Genomic DNA, 14,310 nt, shown 5'->3' on the forward strand with positions numbered 1-14,310 from the left:
TCCAAAATAGAGTGTTCAAATACAAATTCCAAACAATGTTATGTAGATCCACAACTAACCATCATGAAGGCCAATGTTGCTATCACCCTAGGATAACCACTAGCTATTGCTTGGATTGTCGATTTTAAGTAGTCAAGAAACAATCCAGGTGTAAACCATTATCAATGATGCCACTCAACCCCATTTCATCCAGCCCTACTGAAACCCCTCAAAGTCATCGAATGCATATGATACTCAAACCACATAGCTGTTATCCTCTGAGAAAATGGTTCACATCTCAACAATTATAAGAGCTTTTAGTACATTGCATATAAACATAAATACCAAGAACCTGACCAAGGTTAAAAGGGTGGGGCTTGTTGCCTGAACACTATCCTCAACCCCAAATGGTCCCCAATGAATTTCATTAACACTGTCAAAACCCCCTAAATCTCATCACCACGTCAAACACTTTAAGCACTAGTGAACAAAATTTTCATATTTATCATGATAGAAAGATTACTATTTGAGTCACTATGAAGACGTGTAATTCTTTATTTTGAGAAAACACATATATCATGATTGAATAATATTCGTCAGTGTCTTTAAATCAATGGATAATAATTTAAGTATAATAAATATATTTTATTTTTAAATAAAAAACAATAAGATAGGTATACAAAATTGTTGATGAGATATGCTCAAATGCCTATTTACATAGAAGTTTGATTCGAGCATTAGACCATTTATTATTTTTCAATAAAATTATGGTATTTGAGCTTACAACTTAATAATATTATTCTTGAATAAACTCCAATGCTGCTTTTTCTTTTTCAAAATGCTGCCAACTGGAGCTGGACTCCATTATTTATTTTTAAATTAATTAATATTAAACATTATATACACATATATTTATACATGTATATATTTAAAAATCAATTAGTATTGAATATGAGTGAACTTTAAAACCTAAACTCACCCTGTCAATTGATATATATTGATTTGCTTTATTGTTGCTAAGGTAGGCCCCTCAAAAGTAAATAGGCATGAATGGATCCCTTTATTTATCCATTATCAATGAGACTAATTAAACACAGTATGGGCAACAATTGTCACAGGCAATTCATAAACATAAAATTTGGGTAACGTATACGTGAAATAGACGATAGATTCATTCCTTTTTAAAAGAATCAATACATTATGTAGTCCAATAAAGGGTAAATTATATTAATTTTGGCAGTTTTGTAATAAATTAGTTATTATATTTTAATTTCTATTATTATAGTTATTACATTTTGATTTTTATTAAAATTTATAATTTTTATTTTTATTATCTTATTATGTTAATTAAAATTGACGTTACATCCGTTAGCATACATCCCCAAACACCTTATATTAAACTAATTTAAATCTTGCAATTAAATAATTCTGAGATTTATAAAAATTATAGTTTAGTGGTTCTGATGACAAAAATTAAAGTATAACAATTAATTTGTTGTTGAGTACAAAATTCGAGAACTAACAAAACAATTTGCCCAGCAAATAAATTATAATAATCCAAAATTCCTTTTTACATATTTTGGTTATGATAAGGGTATTTGAGATCGAGCACTATAATTTTACCTTGATACGATCACTTGTAAGAAATGGTGGGGCTAGTTCTCCCAGTACAACTTCCAACACTCAAGTTAGTATAGTAAATGAGGAATAAATGCGTAATAAGCAATAAGAGTCTATTGATTTACCTGAATGATAGGGGGTTCCAGTTTTATATAGGTAAAACAAGTCGAGATATTTAGAATTATTTTTGAGATTTATAGGCTTGATTACCTTGAGTTGGAGACAAATTCATCTGACTAGATAGTGATAGAGTTTAACTTGAATTCTCTAAAGATGAGGTGAGTTGATATATTCAAAGTCATCTTTAATACTTTCATGCTCGATTATATTGGGCTAGCAATGAAAGCTAGGATTCTTAGAATTATCTCCAAGGTCATTTGTTTCAACTATGATCATTGGGGTGGGTTATTTAGAATGAGAATTCGAGAGTTAGATTTTATAAATTTATCTTTTAAATTTGAAGGGATTCAAGGATAGATGTCATCTTCCTGTTCCTTATAAATATAGACATTGGTAAGATGAAATTGGTTGGTTTTTATAAATAGTTAGTACTTTTATCATTTTTTAGTGTCTTTTATCAGGTTACCAAAAAATAAAAATGAAATAGCGCGCACACACATAATGATAGTGTAATAATTTTCTTAAGTAGATATCCAGAATAAAGTTGGGGATGAAGGAATCTGTAAGATTTAAAGGGTTGCGAATAAATTAAAATTTTGACAAGAGTGTGAGTGTATAATTTAGGGATTAAGTGAATAAACTAAAAAGAAGGGAGTGATCTAGGCATAATCCTCTACAATTCTATTGAGGTTTACATGAAGACTCCAAAAAAAAAAAGGCGCCAATGTAAGAATTCAAATTTTCAAATGGTCAATTCTCTTTAAATCAATAGATGATGATGCAACCTTCCATGGTAAGATATGGTGAAGGTGCTCAAATACGCTACTACCTCTAGAAGGTTTTGGCTTTCCATTGATCGATTTGGGAAGTTGGGTGGTTGAGAAAACCCTATAAATAGGGTCACTACCATGACCAAATAGATAAAGATTTTTTAGAAGAAATTGAATAGGTTTGAAAGTGTTTTGATCGGATCTAGGATATAGGCCTTTTGGTCAAGTGTCATCGACGATTGATTGGTATTAGAAATAAGGTGTTTAAATTGGATTTGAGAGGAAAATCAAAGGCAATCAATGGAGTTTGTAAGTTACTGGAATTAAAGGAATTTTATTCTAGTCTAATATTTAAAGTTACTACCAATTTCATGATAATTCAAAAGGTAGTGAAAGATAGATGAAAAAGGGAGAGAAAAAAAAAGAAAAAAGACTCAAAATAGGAAGATTTGGATTTTTTAAAAGACCAAATGTCGAACAAAAAAAAAAAAAAAAATTAAGACTGGTGTGTGGTGTGATAAAGCATGCAGTGGCGATAGGTGCGTGACATAGGCGCACGAGGGCGTATGGTAAGTCTAGAAATTTTGGAGAAAAAAATGAGAAGAAAAAAAAGAAAAAAATTATATGATAACAATAATAAATATACATAAATATATAATAATCACAAATAAGACAAAATAAAATAAAATTTTATTGCTTTTACCTATTTTTGATCATGAGACAATAGAATTTATGATATACGGATTTGGAATATCCTCTACCTGAAAAATAAAACATAAATCCTAAAAATAAGTGTGGGATTCACCCCCTAAATGTTATTTTAAAATATCTGCCTCTGTTATTTTAATTTTTTTTTTCTCAAGTTCATATTCAACAAATCTAAATGTTTCTAACATTAAACATAGATTTAAAATTTAAAATGATAAATAAAAAAAGTCAAATGACTATATTTAAATGTGATAAAAAATTGATGAAAAAAATAAGATTATATAAATATCTAATATTATCATCTCATGCTAAAATATCCTTCTTTTTGTTTTTTAGGTGCAAATGACCCAAACACATATATCTCACCAAAATGGTGTGGCTCAGTATAGACAGCAAATGGGGCAATTTCAACCCATTTGATTTTATTGTTAATTTTTAATTTTTTTCTTTTAATTTTTTAAAGAATATAAAAAGTTGAATGATTGAGTGTTTTTGTTCTTGAAATAATTAACTCATTTTATAAAAAATTAAATTTGGCAACTGACAGGGGCAAGTGAATTTGAGACGGATCCATGCTGCGATCTCTATTGAATACTGCATGTTTTATTTATGTAACATCTTGATATTTTAAAAAATAAATTAATTTTATATTTAAAAAATTATTTATTATTTATTAGTTAATTGTGAGTTTGAGGAATTTAATGGTGAAATTAAATTTATTATATTTTTAAATGAGAAAGTAATTGAAAATTCATGATATTTTCAGGGTTTAAATTGTCATCAAGTGCTTACAGTAAATAAAATATTATAATAATTGATGTGTGTCAAGTAATATATAAATATAAAAAATTAATAAAATAATAGAATAATAAAGGAAGAAAAGTGAAGGTATATACATATATTAATGTGATACATATTAAATTATTAATAAATTTAACAAATATTAAAATAATCTCATACACCTATCTACACTCATGAAGTCAATAATAGCGGGCTAAGTGGGAAAAGATAAGACTAAGTAAGTGGGCTAAGTGTAAAAATGTGAAGCTAAGTAAGTAGACTAAGTGAAAGAATAATTTATTAAGTGAGAAAATAAATAATTAAAAGGAGATTAGGTAGACAATTAAGTAAATAAAGAAGATTAGGTGGGAGAATAAATAATTAAAATAAAATTAAGTAGGCAATTAAGTAAATATAAAATATTATGTGGGAGAATAATTAATTAAATGGATATTAGGTAAGCAATTAAGTAAATAAAGAATACTAGGTTGGAGAATAATTAATTAAAAGGAGATTAGGTAGGAAATTAAGTAAATAAAGAATATTATGTGAGAGAATAGTTAATTAAAAGAAGATTAGAGAGGCAATTAAATAAATAAAGAAGATTATGTGGGAGAATAAATAATTAAAAGAAAATTAGGTAGACAATTAAGTAAATAAAAAAAATTATGTGAAAATTACTATACTTATACCACCTTCAGTTAAATTCCCTATAAACGGGGAGATTAAAAGGAGATTTGGATTTTTAGGAAGCTTTAAGAGAGATTAAAATTGAGGGTAGATTGAAAATTGAGTCTTGAGAAGGAATAAATGATTTTAGAAAAAAGAAAAAATAATCAAAGTGAGCTTAAACAACAATTAAGTTCTCAAGATTCTTTTCCAATATTGAGGCAAGTTCTTACTTTTCTTTTTCCTTTTATATGTAAGTTCTTATTTTTTTTTTTCCTTTCATATGCAAGTTCTTTAACTTTCTTTGTAAGTTCTTTTTTCTATTCTTGCCGATTTACAAGCTTTCGATCTCTTTCTTCTTATTTGGGATGCAAGTTTTTATTTCTCTTTCACTTTAATCTTGTTTAAAAGTCTAAATAGGGTTTCGATTCTCCTTATAATTTTTAAAGGAATGATGTTTTTCTTTCGATAATTCATGCTTTTTTAACTGCTGGTTCTTTGATAAATCATATTTATTTCATGATATTTTGTCCAAACATTATATATAACTTCATAATGCATGTTATACTGATAATTTATTTCATTAATATCATTAGTGACACTAGCATTACGGTGACTTTAGATTATTTTTTTCGTTATTATAAAAATTATACATAGATAAAATTATTTATTGTAATTTAAAATATGCACAAAATACAAGCTATTATATTGTATGTTATTATTGGAAAAAAAAGGAATTACGAGCCAGTAAGGCATAACAAATGAAAAAGAAAGGTTAGTGCATGATATAATATATATATATATGTGATATTATATTAATAAAAATGAAATAAAAGAGCAATTGAGGTGGAAGACTAAGTGAGACCTTGAAGGGAATTATGAAGGGATGTGGGGAGAAAAGTTCTACCTTTCTATCGAGAAGCAATATATATAATAATATTATTATTATTCTTATTGATTTAAATTTTTGATTTCAGAAGTACGCATTTTCAAGCGACCTCTATTCTGTCTCTTTCCTTATTCTTTCATTTTGTTAGATAAATCCACCCATATAAAATATATGTAGATATGTAGCAACAGACGCACAAGGCTCCCTCTACCTTTATCATTGTTGTAAAAGTTATGCATGTGTAATATAAGATCATGTATGAATATATGTTTTGAATTAATATTTTGTATTGTCAAGTATGAATTGTTATGCTTTGAAATAGTTAAATGTTGCATGGTGACTAATGTGTGCGACAAATTATGTTTGCGAGATACGGTCATAAGCTCGGTAGGCGAAAAGCTAACGTGATGAAGTTAATGGTTATTATGTCATAAGCTTGGTAGGCGATGGCCTGACGCGAGAATTATGTTGATAGTTTTATGCTATAAGTTTAGTAGACGAAAGTTTGATGAGATGGAGCTTCGGCTTGTATTAGACGACTATTATGCCATAAGCACGATAAACGAAAGTCTGACGTGAGAGAGTTTTGTCTCGTATTGGACCATTATTATGACAAAAGCTCAGTAAACATAAGTTTGACGTGAGGAAGGACTTTAGTTCACAATTTAATATTTAATGTGTATGTTTATAGGTATATGACCATAAGTCATGGATGTATTTTTAGGCTTTGGGTGCCGATATGACTTATGTGAGCCCCAAGGGCCATAATATGCATTTATGTATGTATATAATTTTATATGATGTTGTGAAATATAGCACGAGTGTATTTAATGTAAATAAGTAATTTCTTCACTTGTTTCGATTCTTATTGATTTCATTTGTTTTAAAATTATACTTGTTGAGTCTTACGATTCATACTTATTTTTACATTATTTCAAACAAGAGAAAAACGAAAGTTGAATGTGAGCCTAATGAACCTTGATCCTTATGAGATAGATTTGTATACAGAACAATCCCAACTAAAAAGGTCTTTGGGAATATTTTGGGTGCATGGCAAAATTATGACATCATGTTTAGTTGAACATTTTGGGAATTATGGCAAAAATAAGTTTTCATTAAATAAACTTATAATTTGTATTATTTATTTAGCTTCTATTGTGTGTAAATTTTTTATTTTTATTTTTTAAATATGGATCGTTACAATATGCGTGTTACACTTCTATAAGTGCTAAATTTATCAGTGTATTTGTATTAAATTTACCAGGCCTTTTGTGTTATTTGCATCATTGCATGTGTACAAAAGTGGAAATTGAAAAAAATAACCCCTCCACAAATAGAAAATTTGTTTTTAGCCCTTTTTACAAAAAAACGTTTTTACCCCCTACAAACAAATAGTTGCAAAAAATAGCCACTTTACCACTTTTCACCCCAATCTTTGACTTTTCAATTCCCCACTTTAATTAAAAATTAAGAATAAAAATAAAGATAATATATTACCAAACTACCCTCAATACAAAACAAACAAAAGGATTGAATTTCTATTTTACCCCACAGGCAAGCCCGAGAAACCCTTCATAATTATAATAATAAATTTTTATGTAATATCTCAAAATTTGAAAATAAATAATAATTATAAATATCAGTGTTTGAGGGTATTATTGAATATTTGAAAATTTAATATGAGGTATTTATTTATGTGGTTTGAGGAAAATAAGGAATTAAAGTTAATTAATTAAATTATTTGATTGATAATTATTAATTAATGTATTTGTGGTAATTATTGAATATTTGTGGGTTAAAAGGAAATATTAATTTATTTGGGTATTTGGAGAATTAAGAAAAAATGTTTACTTATGTAATTTTGAAGAAATAAGAAATTTAGGTTTAATTAATTTAATTTGGAGTATTTATGAAATAGGAAAATAAATTAAATTAGTGAAAGTTTTGGAAGTTTGGGGTGTAAGTGAAATAAGAAGGAAATTGAAGTTTGGGCGAGTGTGCAGTTTATGAAAGGTGTGGGGGTTTTAAATGTGATTTGTGGAAGTGGCCATGGTTCATTTTAAATTTAATGGGCCCCGTATAATAACTGAAGGAAGTGGCCCGCCCAGCTGGTCACGTGTTCGCGGGCGATAGCGGAGGTCGCGGGTTCGAGGCGGAGCAGGCGCGCGGCTGTGGGAGAAATGCTGATTTTAATCAGCAACCTAGCCCCAAAACGACGTCGTTTTGGGGCAAGGCGGTGGCAGCCACACGTGGCTGCTGGTGCGCGCTGGGCCCTCTGTTTGCTTTGGCCGCTGAGCTTCATTTTAAAGGCCAAATTCGGCCAATTTTGAGCATAACACAGAGGAAATTGATGGAAGAAAATGGAGAAGAAGCTACGCGCGCTTAAAGATTAATTGAGGTTTAATCGTAATTTAATTAATCATGTAAGTAAAGAAGCTAGTATTAAACATTCTGTACGGTTTGAATTTCATTTTGGGTCTAATTTTATTAATTTGGGGAGTTTAATCTAGTTTACAGCATGTATTTATTTGGCGGTGTTCAAGGGTGAAAACGCTGTAATCAGCTTAAATGAGGCAAGCTCCCTCTACCCTTACGATTTCTTTTCATTTTGTGTACCCCTCGTCTTCCCTTAATTCGTTTCGGTTTCGCGTATTAATTATATATATAAATGGAGGATATTATTGGCGTTATTTAATTTAAAATAAATATGAGATTTATTTGGATTTTATTTGAGGTGCGCCTATGTAGGATTTTAGACGGTTAAATTATTTATATTACTCGGTAAATTTATTTAATTAAAGTTGCAATTTAATTTATTGCCAGTAAATGCTTTACTTCGTAGCGGGAGTGTAAGAAAGGCAGGAAACGGCATTGTAAAGGCAAGGTCCTAACCCTCTCCTCATGATCTTTAATTCCCGCGAAAGACCCTATGATTTCTCGTATTTTATTCCCTCCCTTACGTTAATTCGGCGCCTAGCCTTATTTATTGAATTATTGTTCATTTGTTTTAATTTAAATTAAATCCGATACTTCTAGAATTTTATTCATTGTGAGCCTACGGGGGTTTGTATCGCCCCCACTCCTTTTGGGAATAATGCTGAACCAGCCTGGGGACTAGGTTCTTAGATGTGCAGGTTTATTTACTGTTTGTCTCGGATTTATTTATGGTTCGGTTAGAGCTATCGAGCAGTGAGGCAGCGGTCGGTTGTTGGTGACATTGGGATAGTCTATTGTACGGCCCTGATGTGGACCGTCGGGTAGACGCTCCTAGTCATTGGCCGTTGACCGGTACCGAGCACTGCTAACGAGCTCTGCCAGTATATGATTTACTGCATAATTATATACATTGTATTATTGTTCATGATTTGATATGCACATGGGTATGAGTTGCATGTTGGGATATTCATTTATTGAGTATGCTTGGACACGAATATTCTAGCTTGGTTAGGTTACATCCAGCACGGGCATATGCATCGCGTGTGGTTTACTATGTGGGCGGAGCATAGCCTGATGCCTGGATGTATGGGCGCAAGTGTATCACGTTGATGCTCACTACACCATTGCATTTCTATATGCATTGCATGACTACTGGTAGTATATAGTTCTCGGACGGGAGTATCGTTCTAAGAGAGCCTATGGCTCGGGTGTCGGGAGTACCGACATGAACGAGTGACGGGAGTACGGACCCGGGACAACGCGCGCAAGTTTGTTGGAGATACATGTTGCCTCTTGGGGCAGCGGCAGGTTGGTATGAGACTTGGGTGCCATATGTCTTATGTGGGCCCCAATGACCGATATATGCTTTTATTATGCTATGCTATTGTGTTGTAGCATCTCATAACTTGTGTGTACCTAAGTGTTTATTCTATGAAGAGTTTGTTGGATTTATCCAGCCTTCAGCCTTTCCTTTCTTTTGCTTGCTGAGTTTCTCGACTCACCTCACTTTCCATCATTCCAGGTAGTGGCAACATGGGCCATGGCAAGGGAGCCATCTCTTAACGGCAGAGTCGGTATAGTGTACAGGCAGTCCCGTCAATCCCTGTTAACTCTGATGTCTGAGTATGATTTACTCTATTATTTTGTACTGTGCCAGGTCTTTCCTCGAGTTTCATGTATGTCAGCATAGGTGTCTGTGTTTATTTAGTTATCATGTGATCGTTGTGCTAGCGGGGTACTCGTAGTGCATGCATATGTTTAGCTTCGCTTTCGCTGTTCTTATTTTTGTGTATGCATGACAGGGTGGGTCTTTGTCTCGTGTTCCATTCTTTCTCCTTTCGTAGGCGCTCCCGTTCGGGTAGTCCGGATGATTGGGGATATCCGGGCAGGGGTGCTTACATTTTAACTATTAAAGTATTATTATTATTTCTCAATACTAATTTTTATTTTTTAATAATTTAATATCTTGGTGGATCTTGAACCCTCTGTGAATCCCCATCTCTTTTTTATTATTAAATATATATGTATTATTACATATAAATAAAATTAATTAAATAATAATAATTGAAAATTTTAAATATATATGTATTATTAAATAAATAATTGAAGAATTATTATTCAATGATTCTTATATTATTTTCAATTGTAATAATAATTACAAATCTTAATTATAATAATACATTTTCAACTATTAAATTATTATTATTTTCAAATAAATACTATTATTTTTAATAATAATTATTTTTTTTCATAATTTAATAACTAGTTGAGTCTTGAACCCACGCTCGGTTCCGCCCTTCATTTTTTATTATAAAATATATATATATGTAATAATATTACATATATAATAAATAAAATGGATTAAATAAAAATAATTGAAAAATATATGTATTATCAAATAATTAAAAAATTGTTAAATAATTTTTTTATCTTTTTTTTTTCCTGGCCATGGGATTTTTCCAAATTATCCAATAGTCCCAAAAATAAATTATTGTTTAAAAATTATACTTGTATTTTTTGGTAAATTTTATAATTATTATATCAATTTAATCCAATATTATTAGTAGTTAGAACACTTAATCATGTATTGTATTGGTTGTGTTTTATTATCATTCCATTGTTATTTATTGTGAATTATAAATTTAATCAAGCAAAAAAAAGTAAAAATACATAATTTTTTATTGAGTAACTTTGAAAAATCACATGGACAAAAAAAAAATTTCAAAAAATCAATTTTTATTAAAAAATCAAGTTTTGTGGCCCCACAAAGCCCAATTTCTTTTATTAAAATAGTTTTTTTGATCTATTTTTTTTCTTTTCTTGGCCATGGGATTTTTCCAAGTTATCCAATAGTCCCAAAAATATATTATTATTTAAAAATTATACTTGTATTTTTGGATAAATTTTATAATCATTATATCAATTTAATCCAATGTTGTTAGTAGTTAGAATACTTAATCATGTATTGGTTGTATTTTATTATTATCCCATTATTGTTTATTGTGAATTATAAATTCAATTAAGCCAAAAAATGTAAAAATACATCATTTTTTATTAGGTAACTTTGAAAATTCCCATGGCCCCCAAAAAAAAAGGATAAAAAAATCCATTTTTATTACAAAATCAAGTTTTGTGGCCCGGGTCTTGTGGCCGCACAAAGCCCGAATTTTTTTATTAAAATGGTTTTTTTTATCCTTTTTTTTTTCTTTTCTTGGCCACGAGATATTTCCAATTTATCCAATAGTCCCAAAAATAAATTATTGCTTAAAAATTATACTTGTATTTGGGGGTAAATTTTATAATCATTACATCAATTTAATCCAATGTTGTTAATAGTTAGAACACTTAATCATGTATTGGTTGTGTTTTATTATCATTTCATTGTTATTTCTTGTGAATTATAAATTTAATCAAGTCAAAAAAAATATAAAAATACATTATTTTTTATTGGGTAAATTTGAAAAATCCCATGGCCTAAAAAAAAAACCAGGTCAAAAAATTAATTTTTATTAAAAAATCAGGTTTCATGGCCTCACAAAACCCGGGCCCACAAAACCCGGCCCGGGTTTAGTGGCCCTACAAAGTCGGGCCAAGTTTTTTGGCCCCACCGAGCCCGATTTTTTTTATTAAAATGGTTATTTTGATCTTTTTTTTCTTTTCTTGGCCACGAGATTTTTTCAAGTTATTAAATAGTCCCAAAAATAAATTATTATTTAAAAATTATATTTATATTTTTGGGTAAATTTTATAATCATTATATCAATTTAATCCAATGTTGTTAGTAGTTGGAACACTTAATCATGTATTAGTTGTGTTTTATTATCATTCCATTGTTATTTCTTGTGAATTATAAATTGAATCAAGTCAAAAAATGTAAAAATACATTATTTTTTATTGGGTAACTTCGAACAATCCCATGGCCCCCCCCCCAAAAAAAAGAGATCATAAAATCTATTTTTATTAAAAAATTAAGTTTCATGGCCCCACAAAACCCGGCCTTGGTTTTGTGGCCCTACAAAGCCCAGGCTGGGTTTTGTGGCCCCACAAAACTCAAATTTTTTTATTAAAATGGTTATTTTGATCTTTTTTTTTCTTGGCCATGGAATTTTTCCAAGTTATTCAATAGTCCTAAAAATAAATTATTATTTAAAAATTATATTTATATTTTTGGGTAAATTTTATAATAATTATATCAATTTAATCCAATGTTGTTAGTAGTTAGAACACTTAATCATGTATTGGTTGTGTTTTATTATCATTCCATTATTATTTCTTGTGAATTATAAATTGAATCAAGTCAAAAAATGTAAAAATACATTATTTTTTATTGTGTAACTTTGAACAATCCCATGGCCCAAAAAAAAAAAAATCAAAAAATCAATTTTTATTAAAAAATTAGGTTTTATGGCCCCGCAAAACCCGGGTCGGGTTTTGTTGCCCCCACAAAACCCGATTTTTTTTTATTAAAATAGTTATTTTGATTTTTTTTCTTTTATTGGCCATGGGATTTTTTCAAGTTATCCAATAGTCCCAAAATAAATTATTGTTTAAAAATTATACTTGTATTTTTGGGTAAATTTTATAATCATTATATCAATTTAATTCAATGTTGTTAGTAGTTAGAACACTTAATCATGTATTGGTTGTGTTTTATTATCATTCCATTGTTGTTTATTATGAATTATAAATCCAATTAAGCCAAAAAAATGTAAAAATACATCATTTTTTATTAGGTAACTTTGAAAAATCCCATGGTCCAAAAAAAAAAAAAAAGATCAAAAAATCCATTTTTATTAAAAAGTTAGGTTTTGTGGCCGCACAAAATCCGATTTCTTTTATTAAAGTGGTTTTTTTATCTTTTTTTTTTCTTTTCTTAGCCACGAGATTTTTCCAAGTTATCCAATAGTATCAAAAATAAATTATTGTTTAAAAATTATACTTGTATTTTGGGATAAATTTTATAATCATTACATCAATTTATAATGTTGATAGTAGTTAGAACACTTAATCATATATTGGTTGTGTTTTATTATCATTCCATTGATATTTCTTGTGAATTATAAATTTAATTAAGTCAAAAAATATAAAAATACATTATTTTTTATTGTGTAACTTTGAACAATCCCATGCCCCCCCCAAAAAAAGATCAAAAAATCAATTTTTATTAAAAAATCAGGTTTCATGGCCCCGCAAAACCCGGGTCGAGTTTTGTTGCCCCACAAAACCCGATTTTTTTTATTAAAATAGTTATTTTGATTTTTTTTTCTTTTATTGGCCATGAGATTTTTTCAAGTTATTCAATAATCCCAAAATAAATTATTGTTTAAAAATTATACTTGTATTTTTGGGTAAATTTTATAATCATTATATCAATTTAATCTAATGTTGTTAGTAGTTAGAACACTTAATCATGTATTGGTTGTGTTTTATTATCATCCCATTGTTATTTATTATGAATTATAAATCTAATTAAGCAAAAAAATGTAAAAATACATCATTTTTTATTGGGTAACTTTGAAAAATTCCATGGTCCCAAAAAAAAAAAAAGATCAAAAAATCCATTTTTATTAAAAAATCAGGTTTTGTGCCCCCAAAACTCGGGCCTGGGTTTTGTGGCCGCACAAAGCCCGATTTCTTTTATTAAAATGGTTTTTTTATCCTTTTTTTTCTTTTCTTAGCCACAAGATTTTTCCAAGTTATCCAATAGTCTCAAAAATAAATTATTGTTTAAAAATTATACTTGTATTTTGGGGTGAATTTTATAATCATCGCATCAATTTAATCCAATGTTGTTAGTAGTTAGAACACTTAATCATGTATTAGTTATGTTTTATTATCATTCCATTGTTATTTCTTGTGAATTATAAATTTAATCAAGTCAAAAAATGTAAAAATACATTATTTTTTATTGGGTAACTTTGAAAAATCCCATGCCCCCCCCAAAAAAAGGGTCAAAAAATCAATTTTTATTAAAAAATCAGGTTTTATGGCCCCACAAAACTCGGCCCGGGTTTTGTGACCCCACAAAGCCCGATTTTTTTTATTAAAATAGTTATTTTGATCTTTTTTTTTTCTTTTCTTGGCCATGAGATTTTTTCAAGTTATTCAATAGTGCCAAAAATAAATTATTGTTTAAAAACTATATTTGTATTTTTGGGTAAATTTTATAATCATTATATCAATTTAATCCAATGTTGTTAGTAGTTAGAACACTTAATCATGTATTGGTTGTGTTTTATTATCATGCCATTGTTGTTTATTGTGAATTATAAATTCAATTAAGTCAAAAAATATAAAAATGCATCGTTTTTTACTGAGTAATTTCGAAAAATCCCATGG

Source organism: Diospyros lotus, chromosome 13 (genome assembly GCF_014633365.1).
Source record: "Diospyros lotus cultivar Yz01 chromosome 13, ASM1463336v1, whole genome shotgun sequence".
Lineage (NCBI taxonomy): Eukaryota > Viridiplantae > Streptophyta > Magnoliopsida > Ericales > Ebenaceae > Diospyros > Diospyros lotus.